Source organism: Aethalodelphis obliquidens, unplaced genomic scaffold, assembly GCF_003676395.1.
Source record: "Aethalodelphis obliquidens isolate GAN/ISIS:26980383/991018 unplaced genomic scaffold, ASM367639v1 scaffold85, whole genome shotgun sequence".
NCBI lineage: Eukaryota > Metazoa > Chordata > Mammalia > Artiodactyla > Delphinidae > Aethalodelphis > Aethalodelphis obliquidens.
In genome coordinates, this window is record NW_020838029.1 from 1,101,905 (window position 1) to 1,113,073 (window position 11,169).

Here is an 11,169-nt window from a genome sequence, read left to right on the forward strand (position 1 = left end):
CAGGGTATATGCCCAGTAGTGGGATTACTGGGTCGTATGATAGTTCTATTTTTAGATTTTTAAGGAACCTCCATACTGTTCTCCATAGTGACTGTATGAATTTACATTCCCACCAACAGTGCAAGAGGGTTCCCTTTTCTCCACACTCTCTGCAGCATTTATTGTTTGTAGATTTTTTGATGACAGCCGTTCTGACTGGTGTGAGGTGATATCTCATTGTAGTTTTGATTTGCATTTCTCTAATGATTAATGATGTTGAGCATTCTTTCATGTGTTTGTTGGCAGTCTGTATATCTTCTTTGGAGTAATGTCTATTTAGGTCTTCTGCCCATTTTTGGATTGGGTTGTTTGTTTTTTTGTTATTGAGCTGCATGAGCTGCTTGTAAATTTTGGAGATTAATCCTTTGACAGTTGCTTCATTTGCAAATATTTTCTGCCATTCTAAGGGTTGTCTTTTGGTCTTGTTTATGGTTTCCTTTGCTGTGAAAAAGCTTTTAAGTTTCATTAGGTCCCATTTATTTATTTTTGTTTTTATTTCCATTACTCTAGGAGGTGGGTCAAAACGGATATTGCTGTGATTTATGTCATAGAGTGTTCTGCCTATGTTTTCCTCTAAGAGTCTGATAGTGTCTGACCTTACATTTAGGCCTTTAATCCATTTTGAGTTTATTTTTGTGTATGGTGTTAGGGAGTGTTCTAATTTCATACTTTTACATGTACCTGTCCAGTTTTCCCAGCACTACTTATTGAAGAGGCTGTCTTTTACTCCATTGTATATTTCTGCTTCCTTTATCAAAGATAAAGTGACCATATGTGTTGGGTTTATCTCTGGGATTTCTATCCAGTTCCATTGATCTAAACTTCTGTTTTTGAGCCAGTACCATACTATCTTGATTACTGTAGCTTTATTGTGTAGTCTGAAGTCAGGGCACATGATATCTCTGGCTCCATTTTTCCTTCTGAAGATTGCTTTGACTATTCGGGGTCTTTCGTGTTTCCATACAAATTGTGAATTTTTTTGTTCTAGTTCTCTGAAAAATGCCAGTGGTAGTTTGATAGGGATTGCATTGAATCTGTAGATTGCTTTCGGTAGTAGAGTCAATTTCACAATGTTTATTCTTCCAATACAAGAACATGGTATATCTCTCTATCTATCTGTATCATCTTTAACTTCTTTCATCAGTGTCATAATTTTCTGCATGCAGGTCTTTTGTCTCCTTAGGTAGGTTTATTCCTAGATGTTTTTTTTCTTTTCTTTTCAGTGGTAAATGGGGGTGTTTTCTTGATTTCATTTTCTGATTTTTTCAACATTAGTGTATAGGAATGCCAGAGATTTCTGTGCATTGATTTTGTAGCCTGCTACTTTACCAAATTCATTGATTAGCTCTAGTAGATTTCTGGTAGCATCTTTAGGATTCTCTATGTATAGTATCATGTCAGCTGCAAATAGTGACAGCTTTACTTCTTCTTTTCCTATTTGGATTCCTTTTATTTCCTTTTCTTCTCTGATTGCTGTGGCTAAAACTTCCAAAGCTATGTTGAATAATATTGGTAAGAGTGGGCAACCTTGTCTTTTTCCTGATCTTTGTGGAAACGGTTTCATTTTTTTACCATTGAAGATGATGTTGGCTGTGGGTTTGTCATATATGGACTTTAGTATGTTGAGGAAAGTTTCCTCTATGCCTACTTTCTGGAGGGTTTTTTATCATAAGTGGTGTTGAATTTTGTCGAAAGCTTTCTCTGCATCTAATGAGATGATCATATGGTTTTTCTCCTTCAATTTTTTAATATGGTGTATCACATTGATTGATTTGCGTATATTGAACAATCCGTGCTTTCCTGGAATAAACCCCACTTGATTATGGTGTGTGATCCTTTTAATGTGCTGTTCGATTCTGTTTGCTGGTACTTTGTTGAGGATTTTTGCATCTTTGTTCATCAGTGATATTGGCCTGTAGTTTTCTTTCTTTGTGACATCTTTTTCTGGTTTTCGTATCAGGTTGATGGTGGTCCCATAGAATGAGTTTGGGAGTGTTCCTCCCTCTGCTATATTTTGGAAGAGTTTGAGAAGGATAGGTGTTAGATCTCCTTTAAATGTTTGATAGAATTTGCCTGTGAATCCATCTGGTCCTGGGCTTTTGTTTGTTGGAAGATTTTAAATCACGGTTTCAATTTCAGTGCTTGTGATTGGTCTGTTCATATTTTCTATTTCTTCCTGATTCAGTCTTGGCAGGTTGTGCATTTCTAAGAATTTGTCTATTTCATCCAGGTTGTCCATTTTATTGGCATAGAGTTGCTTGTAGTAATCTCTCATGATCCTTTGTATTTCTGCAGTGTCAGTTGTTACTTCTCTTTTTTCATTTCTATTTCTATTGATTTGACTCTTCTCCCTTTTTTTCTTGATGAGTCTGGCCAATGGTTTGTCAATTTTGTTTATCTTCTCAAAGAACCAGCTTTTAGTTTTATTGATCTTTGCTATCGTTTCCTTCATTTCTTTTTCATTTATTTCTGATCTGATCTTTATGATTTCTTTCCTTCTGCTAAATTTGTGTTGTTTTTTGTTCTTCTTTCTCTAATTGCTTCAGGTGCAAGGTTAAGTTGTTTATTTGAGATGATTCCTGTTTCTTAAGGTAGAATTGTATTGCTATAAACTTCCCTCTTAGTACTGATTTTGCTGCATCCCATAGGTTTTGGGTCATCGTGTCTCCATTTTCATTTGTTTCTAGGTATTTTTTGATTTCCTCTTTGATTTCTTCAGTGATCACTTCGTTATTAAGTAGTGTATTGTTCAGCCTCCAAGGGTTTGTATTTTTTACACGTCTTTTCCTGTAATTGATATCTAGTCTCATAGCGTTGCTGTCGGAAAAGATACTTGATACGATTTCAATTTCTTTAATTTATAAAGGCTTGATTTGTGACCCAAGATATGATCTATCCTGGAGAATGTTCCATGAGCACTTCAGAAAAATGTGCATTCTGTTGTTTCTGGATGGAATGTCCTATAAATATCAATTAAGTCCATCTTGTTTAATGTATCATTTAAAGCTTGTGTTTCCTTATTTATTTTCATTTTGGATGGTCTGTCCATTGGTGAAAGTGGGGTGTTAAAGTCCCCAGTATGATAGTGTTACTGTCGATTTCCCCTTATATGGCTGTTAGCATTTGCCTTATGTACTGAGATGCTCCTACGTTGGGTGCATAAATATTTACAGTTGTTATATCTTCTTTTTGGATCGATCCCTTGATCATTATGTAGTGTCCTTCTTTGTCTCTTCTAATAGTCTTTATTTTAAAGTCTATTCTGTCTGATATGAGAATTGCTACTCCAGCTTGCTTTTGATTTCCATTTGCATGGAATATCTTTTTCCATCCCCTCACTTTCATTCTGTATGTTTCCCTAGGTCTGAAGTGGGTCTCTTGTGGACAGCATATATATAGGTCTGGTTTTTGTATCCATTCAACCAGTCTGTGTCTTTTGGTGGGAGCATTTAATCCATTTTCATTTGAGGTAATTATAGACATGTATGTTCCTATTCTCATTTTTTAATTGCTTTGGGTTTGTTATTGTATGTCTTTTCCCTCTCTTCTGTGTCTTGCCTCGGGAAGTTCCTTTAGCATTTGTTGTAAAGCTGGTTTGGTGGTGCTGAACTCTCTCAGCTTTTGCTTGTCTGTAAAGGTTTTAATTTCTCCATCAAGTCTGAATGAGATCCTTGCTGGGTAGTGTAATCTTGGTTGTGGTTTTTTCTCCTTCATCACTTTAAATATGTCCTGCCAGTCCCTTCTGGCTTGCAGTTTCTGCTGATAGATCAGCTGTTAACCTTATGGGGATTCCCTTTTGTGTTATTTGTTGTTTTTCCCTTGCTGCTTTTAATGTGTTTTCTTTGTATTTAATTTTTGATAGTTTGATTAATATGTGTCTTGGAGTGTTTCTCCTTGGATTTATCCTGTATGGGACTCTCTGTGCTTCCTGGACTTGATTAATAATTTCCTTTCACAAATTATGGAAGTTTTCAACTATAATCTCTTCAAATGTTTTCTCAGTCCCTTTCTCTTTTTTTTTCTTCTTCTTCTGGGACCTCTATAATTCGAATGTTGGTGAGTTTCATGTTGTCCCAGAGGTCTCTGAGACTGTCCTCAGTTCTTTTCATTATTTTTTCCTTATTCTGCTCTGCAGTAGTTATTTCCACTATTTTATCTTCCAGGTCACTTATTCATTCTTCTGCCTCAGTTATTCTGCTCTTGATCCTTTCTAGAGTAGTTTTAATTTCATTTATTGTGTTGTTCATCATTGCTTGTTTCCTGTTTAGTTCTTCTAGGTCCTTGTTAAATATTTCTTGCATTCTCTGTATTCTATTTCCAAGATTTTGGATTATCCTTACTTTCATTATTCTGAATTCTTTTTCAGGTAGACTGCCTATTTCCTCTTCATTTGTTAGGTCTGTTGTGTTTTTACCTTGCTCCTTCATCTGCTGTGTGTTTTTCTGTCTTTTCAGTTTGCTTATCTTACTGTGTTTGCGGTGTCCTTTTTGTAGGCTGCAGGTTTGTAGTTCCCATTGTTTTTGGTGTCTGTCTCCTGTGGCTAAGTTTGGCTCATGGCTTGTGTGGGCTTCCTGATTGAAGGGACTAGTGCCTGCGTTCTGGTGGATGAGACTGGATCTTGCCTTTCTGGTTGGCAGGTCCACGTCTGGTGGTGTGTTTTGGGGTGTCTGTGGCCTTATTATGATTTTAGGCAGCCTCTCTGCTAATGGGTGGGGGTGTGTTCCTGTCCTGCTAGTTGTTTGGCATAGGATGTCCAGTACTGTAGCTTGCTGGTCGTTCAGTGAAGCTGGGTCTTGGTGTTCAGATGGAGATCTCCGTGAGATTTTCGCCATTTGATATTATGTTGAACTGGGAGGGCTCTTGTGGACCAGTGTCCTGAAGTTGGCTCTCCAACCTCAGAGGCACAACACTGACTCCTGGCTGGAGCACGAAGAGCCTTTCCTCCACACGACTCACAATAAATGGGAGAAAAAATAGAAAGAAAGAAAGAAAGAAAGAAAGAAAGAAAGAAAGAAAGAAAGAAAGAAAGAAAGAAAGAAAGAAAGAAAGAAGGAAAGAAAGAAAGAAAGAAAGAAGGAAAGAAAGAAAGAAAGAAGGTAAAATAAAATAAGAGAAAGTGAGATTAATAAAATAGAGTTATTAAAGAAAAAAATTTACAGTAAAAAACCCCACAAAAATACAAAATACAACAAAAACAACACACAAAAAACGGACGGACAGAACCCCAGGACAAATGTGAAAGGAAAACTATACAGACAAAATCTCACACAGAAGCATACACATACACAGTCACAAAAAGAGGAAAAGTGTAAAATATAATATATCTTGCTCCCAAAGTCCACCTCCTCAGTTTGGGATGATTCGTTGTCTATTTAGGTATTCCACAGATGCCGGGTACATCAAGTTGATTGTGGAGATTTAATCTGCTGCTGCTGAGGCTGCTGGGAGGGATTTCCCTTTCTCTTCTTTGTTCGCACAGCTCCCGGGGTTCAGCTTTTGATTTGGCCCCACCTCTGCGTGTAGGTCGACTGAGGGCATCTGTTCTTTGCTCAGACAGGCCAGGGTTAAAGGAGCAGCTGATTGGGGGCTCTGGCTCACTCAGGCTGGGGGGAGGGAGAGGTACGGATGTGGGGCGAGCCTGGGGTGGCAGAGGCTGGCGTGACGTTGTTGCAGCAGCCTGAGGTGTGCCGTGCGTTTTCCCCGGGATGTTGTCCCTGGCTCACGGGATCCTGGCAGTGGCGGGCTGCACAGGCTCCCAGGAGGGTAGGTGTGGATAGTGACCTGTGCTTGCACACAGGCTTCTTGGTGGAGGCAGCAGCAGCTTTAGCGTCTCATGCCCTTCTCTGGGGTCCGTGCTAACAGCCGCGGCTTGCGTCTGTCTGTGGAGCTCGTTTCAGCAGCGCTCTTAATCCTCTCTCCTCACACACCAGGAAACAAAGAGGGAAGAAAAAGTCTTTTGCCTCTTCGGCAGGTCCAGACATTTTCCTGGACTCTCTCCCGGCTAGCCGTGGTGCACTAACCCCTTCAGGCTTTGTTCACACTGCCAGGCCCAGTTCTCTCCCTGCGATCTGACCCGAAGCCCGAGCCTCATCTCCCAGCCCCTGCCCTCCCCGGCGGGTGAGCAGACAAGCCTCTCGGGCTGGTGAGTGCTGATGTCATGGATCTTCCATGCGGGAATCTCTCCGCTTTGCCCTCCGCACCCCTGTTGCTGTGTTCTCCTCCGCGGCTCCAAAGCTTCCCTCCTCTGCCACCCACAGTCTCTGCCTGCGAAGGGGCTTCCTAGTGTGTGGAAACCTTTCCTCCTTCACAGCTCCCTCCCACTGGTGCAGGTCCTGTCCCTATTTTTTGTCTCTGTTTATTCTTTTTTCTTTTGCCCTACCCAGGTACGTGGGGGCGTTTCTTCCTTTTGGGATGTCTGAGGTCTTCCGCCAGAATTCAGTGGGTGTTCTATAGGAGCAGTTCCACATGTAGATGTATTTCTGATGTATCTGTTGGGAGGAAGGTGATCTCTGCGTCTTACTCTTCTGCCATCTTCCTCAATCCCTCCGATCATATGGTTTTTCCTCTTCAACTTGTTAATATGGTGTATCACATTGATTGATTTGCATATATTGAAGAATCCTTGCATCTTTGTGATAAATCCTACTTGATTATTGTGTATGATCCTTTTAATGTGTTGTTGGATTCTGTTTGCTAGTATTCTGTTGAGGATTTTTGCATCTATATTCATCAGTGATATTGTTCTGTAATTTTCTTTTTTTGTAGTATCTTTCTCTGGCTTTGGTATCAGGGTGATGGTGGCCTCATAGAATGAGTTTGAGAGTGTTCCTTCCTCTGCAATTTTTTGGAAGAGTTTGCGAAGGATGGGTGTTAGCTCTTCTCTAAATTTTGGGTAGAATTCACCTATGAAGCCATCTGGTCCTGGATTTTGTTTGTTGGAAGATTTTAAATCACAGTTTCAATTTCATTCCTTGTGATTTGTCTATTCATATTTTCTATTTCTTCCTGGTTTAGTCTTGGGAGGTTATACCTTTCTAAGAATTTGTCCATTTCTTCCAGGTTCTCCATTTTATTGGCATAGAGTTCATTGTAGTAGTCTCTTAGGATGCTTTGTATTTCTTTGGTGTCTGTTGTAACTTCTCCTTTTTTCATTTGTAATTTTATTGATTTCAGTCCTCTCCCTCTTTTTCTTGATGAGTCTGGCTAATGTTTTATCAATTTTGTTTATCTTCTTAAAGATCCAGCTTTTAGTTTTATTGATCTTTGCTATTGTTTTCCTTGTTTCTATTTCATTTATTTCTGCTCTGATCATTATAATTTCTTTCCTTCTGCTAACTTTGTGTTTTGTTTGCTCTTCTTTCTCTAGTTCCTTTAGGTGTAAAGTTACATTGTTTATTTGAGATTTTTCTTTTTTCTTGAGGTAGGCTTCCATAGCTGTAAACTTCCCTCTTAGAACTGCTTTTGCTGCATCCCATAGGTTTTGGGTTGTCGTGTTTTCATTGCCATCTATCTCTACATATTTTTTGATTTCCTCTTTGATTTCTTTGGCGATCTCTTGGTTATTTAGTAACGTATTGTTTAGTCTCCATGTGTTTTTGTTTTTTACGTTTTTTTCCCCTGTAATTCATTTCTAATCTCATAGTGTTGTGGTCAGAAAAGATGCTTGATATTATTTCAATTTTTAAATTTACTGAGGCTTGATTTGTGACCCAAGATGTGATCTATCCTGGAGAATGTTCCATGCACACTTAAGAAAGTGTAAACTGTGGTTTTGGATGGAATATCCTATAAATATCAATTAAATCTATCTGGTCTATTGTGTCATTTAAAGCTTCTGTTTCCTTATTTATTTTCATTTTGGATGATCTGTCCCTTGGTGTAGGTGAGGTGCTAAAGTCCCCCACTATTATTGTGTTACTGTCGATTTCCTCTTTTAGAGCTGTTAGCAGTTTTCTTATGTATTGAGGTGCTCCTAAGTTGGGTCCATATATATATATAGTTGTTTTATATATGTATATATATAGTTGTTTTATCTTCTTCTTGGATTGATCCCTTGATCATTATGTAGAGTCCTTCCTTGTTTCTTTTAGCATTCTTTATTTTAAAGTCTATTTTATCTGATATGAGTATTGCTACTCCAGCTTTCTTTCGATTTCCGTTTGCATGGAATATCTTTTTCCATCCCCACACGTTCAGTCTGTATGTGTCCCTAGGTCTGAAGTGGGTCTCTTGTAGACAGCACATATATGGTTCTTGTTTTTGTATCCATTCAACAAGCCTGTGCCTTTTGGTTGGAACATTTAATCCATTCACATTTAAGGTAATTATCGATATGTATGTTCCTATGACCATTTTCTTAATTGTTTTGGGTTTGTTTTTGTAGGTCATTTTCTTCTCTTGTGTTTCCCACTTAGAGAAGTTCCTTTAGCATTTTTTGTAGAGCTGGTTTGGTGGTGCTGAATTCTCTTAGCTTTTGCTTGTGTGTAAAGCTTTTGATTTCTCCATCAAATCTGAATGAGATCCTTGCTGAGAAGAGTAATTTTGGTTGTTAGTTTTTCTCCTTCATCACTTTAAGCATATCATGCCGATCCCTTCTGGCTTGTAGAGTTTCTGCTGAGAAATCAGCTGTTAACCTTATGGGAGTTCCCTTGTACATTATTTGTCGTGTTCCCCTTGCTGCTTTCAATAATTTTTCTTGGCCTTTAATATTTGCCAATTTGATTACTATGTGTCTCGGCCTGTTTCTCCTTGGGTTTATCCTGTATGGGACTTTCTGCGCTTCCTGGACTTGGGTTGCTATTTCCTTTCCCATGTTAGGGAAGTTTTCAACTATAATCTCTTGAAATATTTCCTCGAGTCCTTTCTCTCTCTCTTCACCTTCTGGGACCCCTATAATGCAAATATTGTTGTGTTTAATGTTGTCCCAGAGGTCTCTTAGGCCGTCTGCATTTCTTTTCATTCTTTTTTCTTTATTCTGTTCTGCAACAGTGAATTCCACCATTCTGTCTTCCAGGTCACTTATCCATTCTTCTGCCTCTGTTATTCTGCTATTGATTACTTCTAGTGTAATTTTCATTTCAATTATTGTGTTGTTCATCTTTGTTTGTTTGTTCTTTAATGCTCCTAGATCTTTGTTAAACATTCCTTGCATCTTCTCCACCTTTGCCTCCATTCTTTTTAAGAGGTCCTGGATCATCTTCACTATCATTATTCTGAATTCTTTTTTTCTGGAAGGTTGCCTATATCCACTTCATTTAGTTGCTTTTCTGGGGTTTTATCTTGTTCCTTCATCTGGTACACAGCCCTCTGCCTTTTCATCTTGCCTATGTTTCTATGAATGTGGTTTCTGTTCCACAGGTTGCAGGATTGTAGTTCCTCTTGCTTCTGCTGTCTGCCCTCTGGTGTATGAGGCTATCTAAGAGGCTTGTGCAAGTTTACTGATGGGAGGGACTGGTGGTGGGTAGAGTTGGCTGTTGCTCTGGTGGGCAGAGCTCAGTAAAACTTTTATCTGCTTGCCTGCTGATGGGTGGTGCTAGGTCCCTTCCCTGTTGGTTGTTTGGTCTGAGGTCACCCAGCACTGGAGCCTACCCAGGCTCTTTGGTGGGGCTACTGGTGGACTCTGGGAGGGCTCATGCCAAGGAGTACTTCCCAGAACTTCTGCTGCCACTGTCCTTGTCCTCACCGTGAGACAGAGCCACCCCCCACCTCTGAAGGAGACCCCCAACACTAGGATGTAGGTCTGGTTCAGTCTCTATGGGGTCTCTGCTCTTTCCCTGTGTCCCGATGCCCACACTAGCTTTTGTGTGCCCTCCAAGAGTGGAGTCTCCGTTTCCCCCAGTCCTGTCAAAGTCCTGCAATCAAATCCCACTACTCTTCAAAGTCTGATTCTCTAGGAATTCCTACTCCCATTGCTGGACCCCTAGGTTTGGAAGCCTGACGTGGGGCTCAGAACCTTCACTGCAGTGGGTGGACTACTGTGGTATAAATATTCTCCAGTTTGTGGGTTTCCCACCCAACAGTTATGGGGTTTGATTTTATCATGATTGTGCCCCTCCTACCATCTCATTGTGGCTTCTCCTTTGTCTTTGGATGTGGGGTATCTTTTCTGTTGAGTTCCAATGTCTTCCTGTCGATGATTGTTCAGCAGTTAGTTGTGATTCCAGTGTTCTCACAACAGGGAGTGAGAACATGTTCTTCTACAATGCCGTCTTGAACCAATTGCCCCTAGGTTCTTCATGACTTTTTTTTTTTTTTAGATTCCATATATATGTGCTAGCATACGGTATTTGTTTTTCTCTTTCTGACTTACTTCACTCCATATGACAGACTCTAGGTCCATCCACCTCACTACAAATAACTCAATTTCGTTACCCTTTATGGCTGAGTAATATTCCATGGTATATATGTGCCACATCTTCTTTATCCATTCATTTGTCGATGAACACTTAGGTTGCTTCCATGTCCTGGGTATTGCACATAGAACTGCAATGAACATTTTGGTACATGACTATTTTTGAATTACGGTTTTCTCAGGGTATATGCCAGTAGTCGGATTGCTGGGTCGTATGGTAGTTCTATTTTTAGTTTTTTAAGGAACCTCCATACTGTTCTCCATAGTGGCTGTATCAATTTACATTCCCACCAACAGTGCAAGAGGGTTCCACTTCTCCACACTCACTTCAGCATTTATTGTTTGTAGATTTTTGGATGATGGCCATTCTGACTAGTGTGAGCTGATACCTCATTGTAGTTTTGATTTTCATTTCTCTAATGATTAGGGATGCTGAGCATCCTTTCATGTGTTTGTTCGCAACCTGTGTACCTTCTTTAGAGAAATGTCTATTTAGGTCTTCTGCCGATTTTTGGATTTTATTTTTTTTTGATATCGAGTTGCATGAGCTGCTTGTAAATTTTGGTGATTGATCCTTTGTCAGTTGCTTCATTTGCAAATATTTTCTCCCATTCTGAGTGTTGTCTGTTCGTCTTGTTTATGGTTTCCTTTGCTGTGGAAAAGGTTTTGAGTTTCATTAGGTCCCATTTGTTTATTTTTCTTTTTGGTTTTTTTCATTTCTTTAGGAGGTGGGTCAAAAAGGATCTTGCTGGGGGGACGAGGAGAAGGTGGTGGAAGAG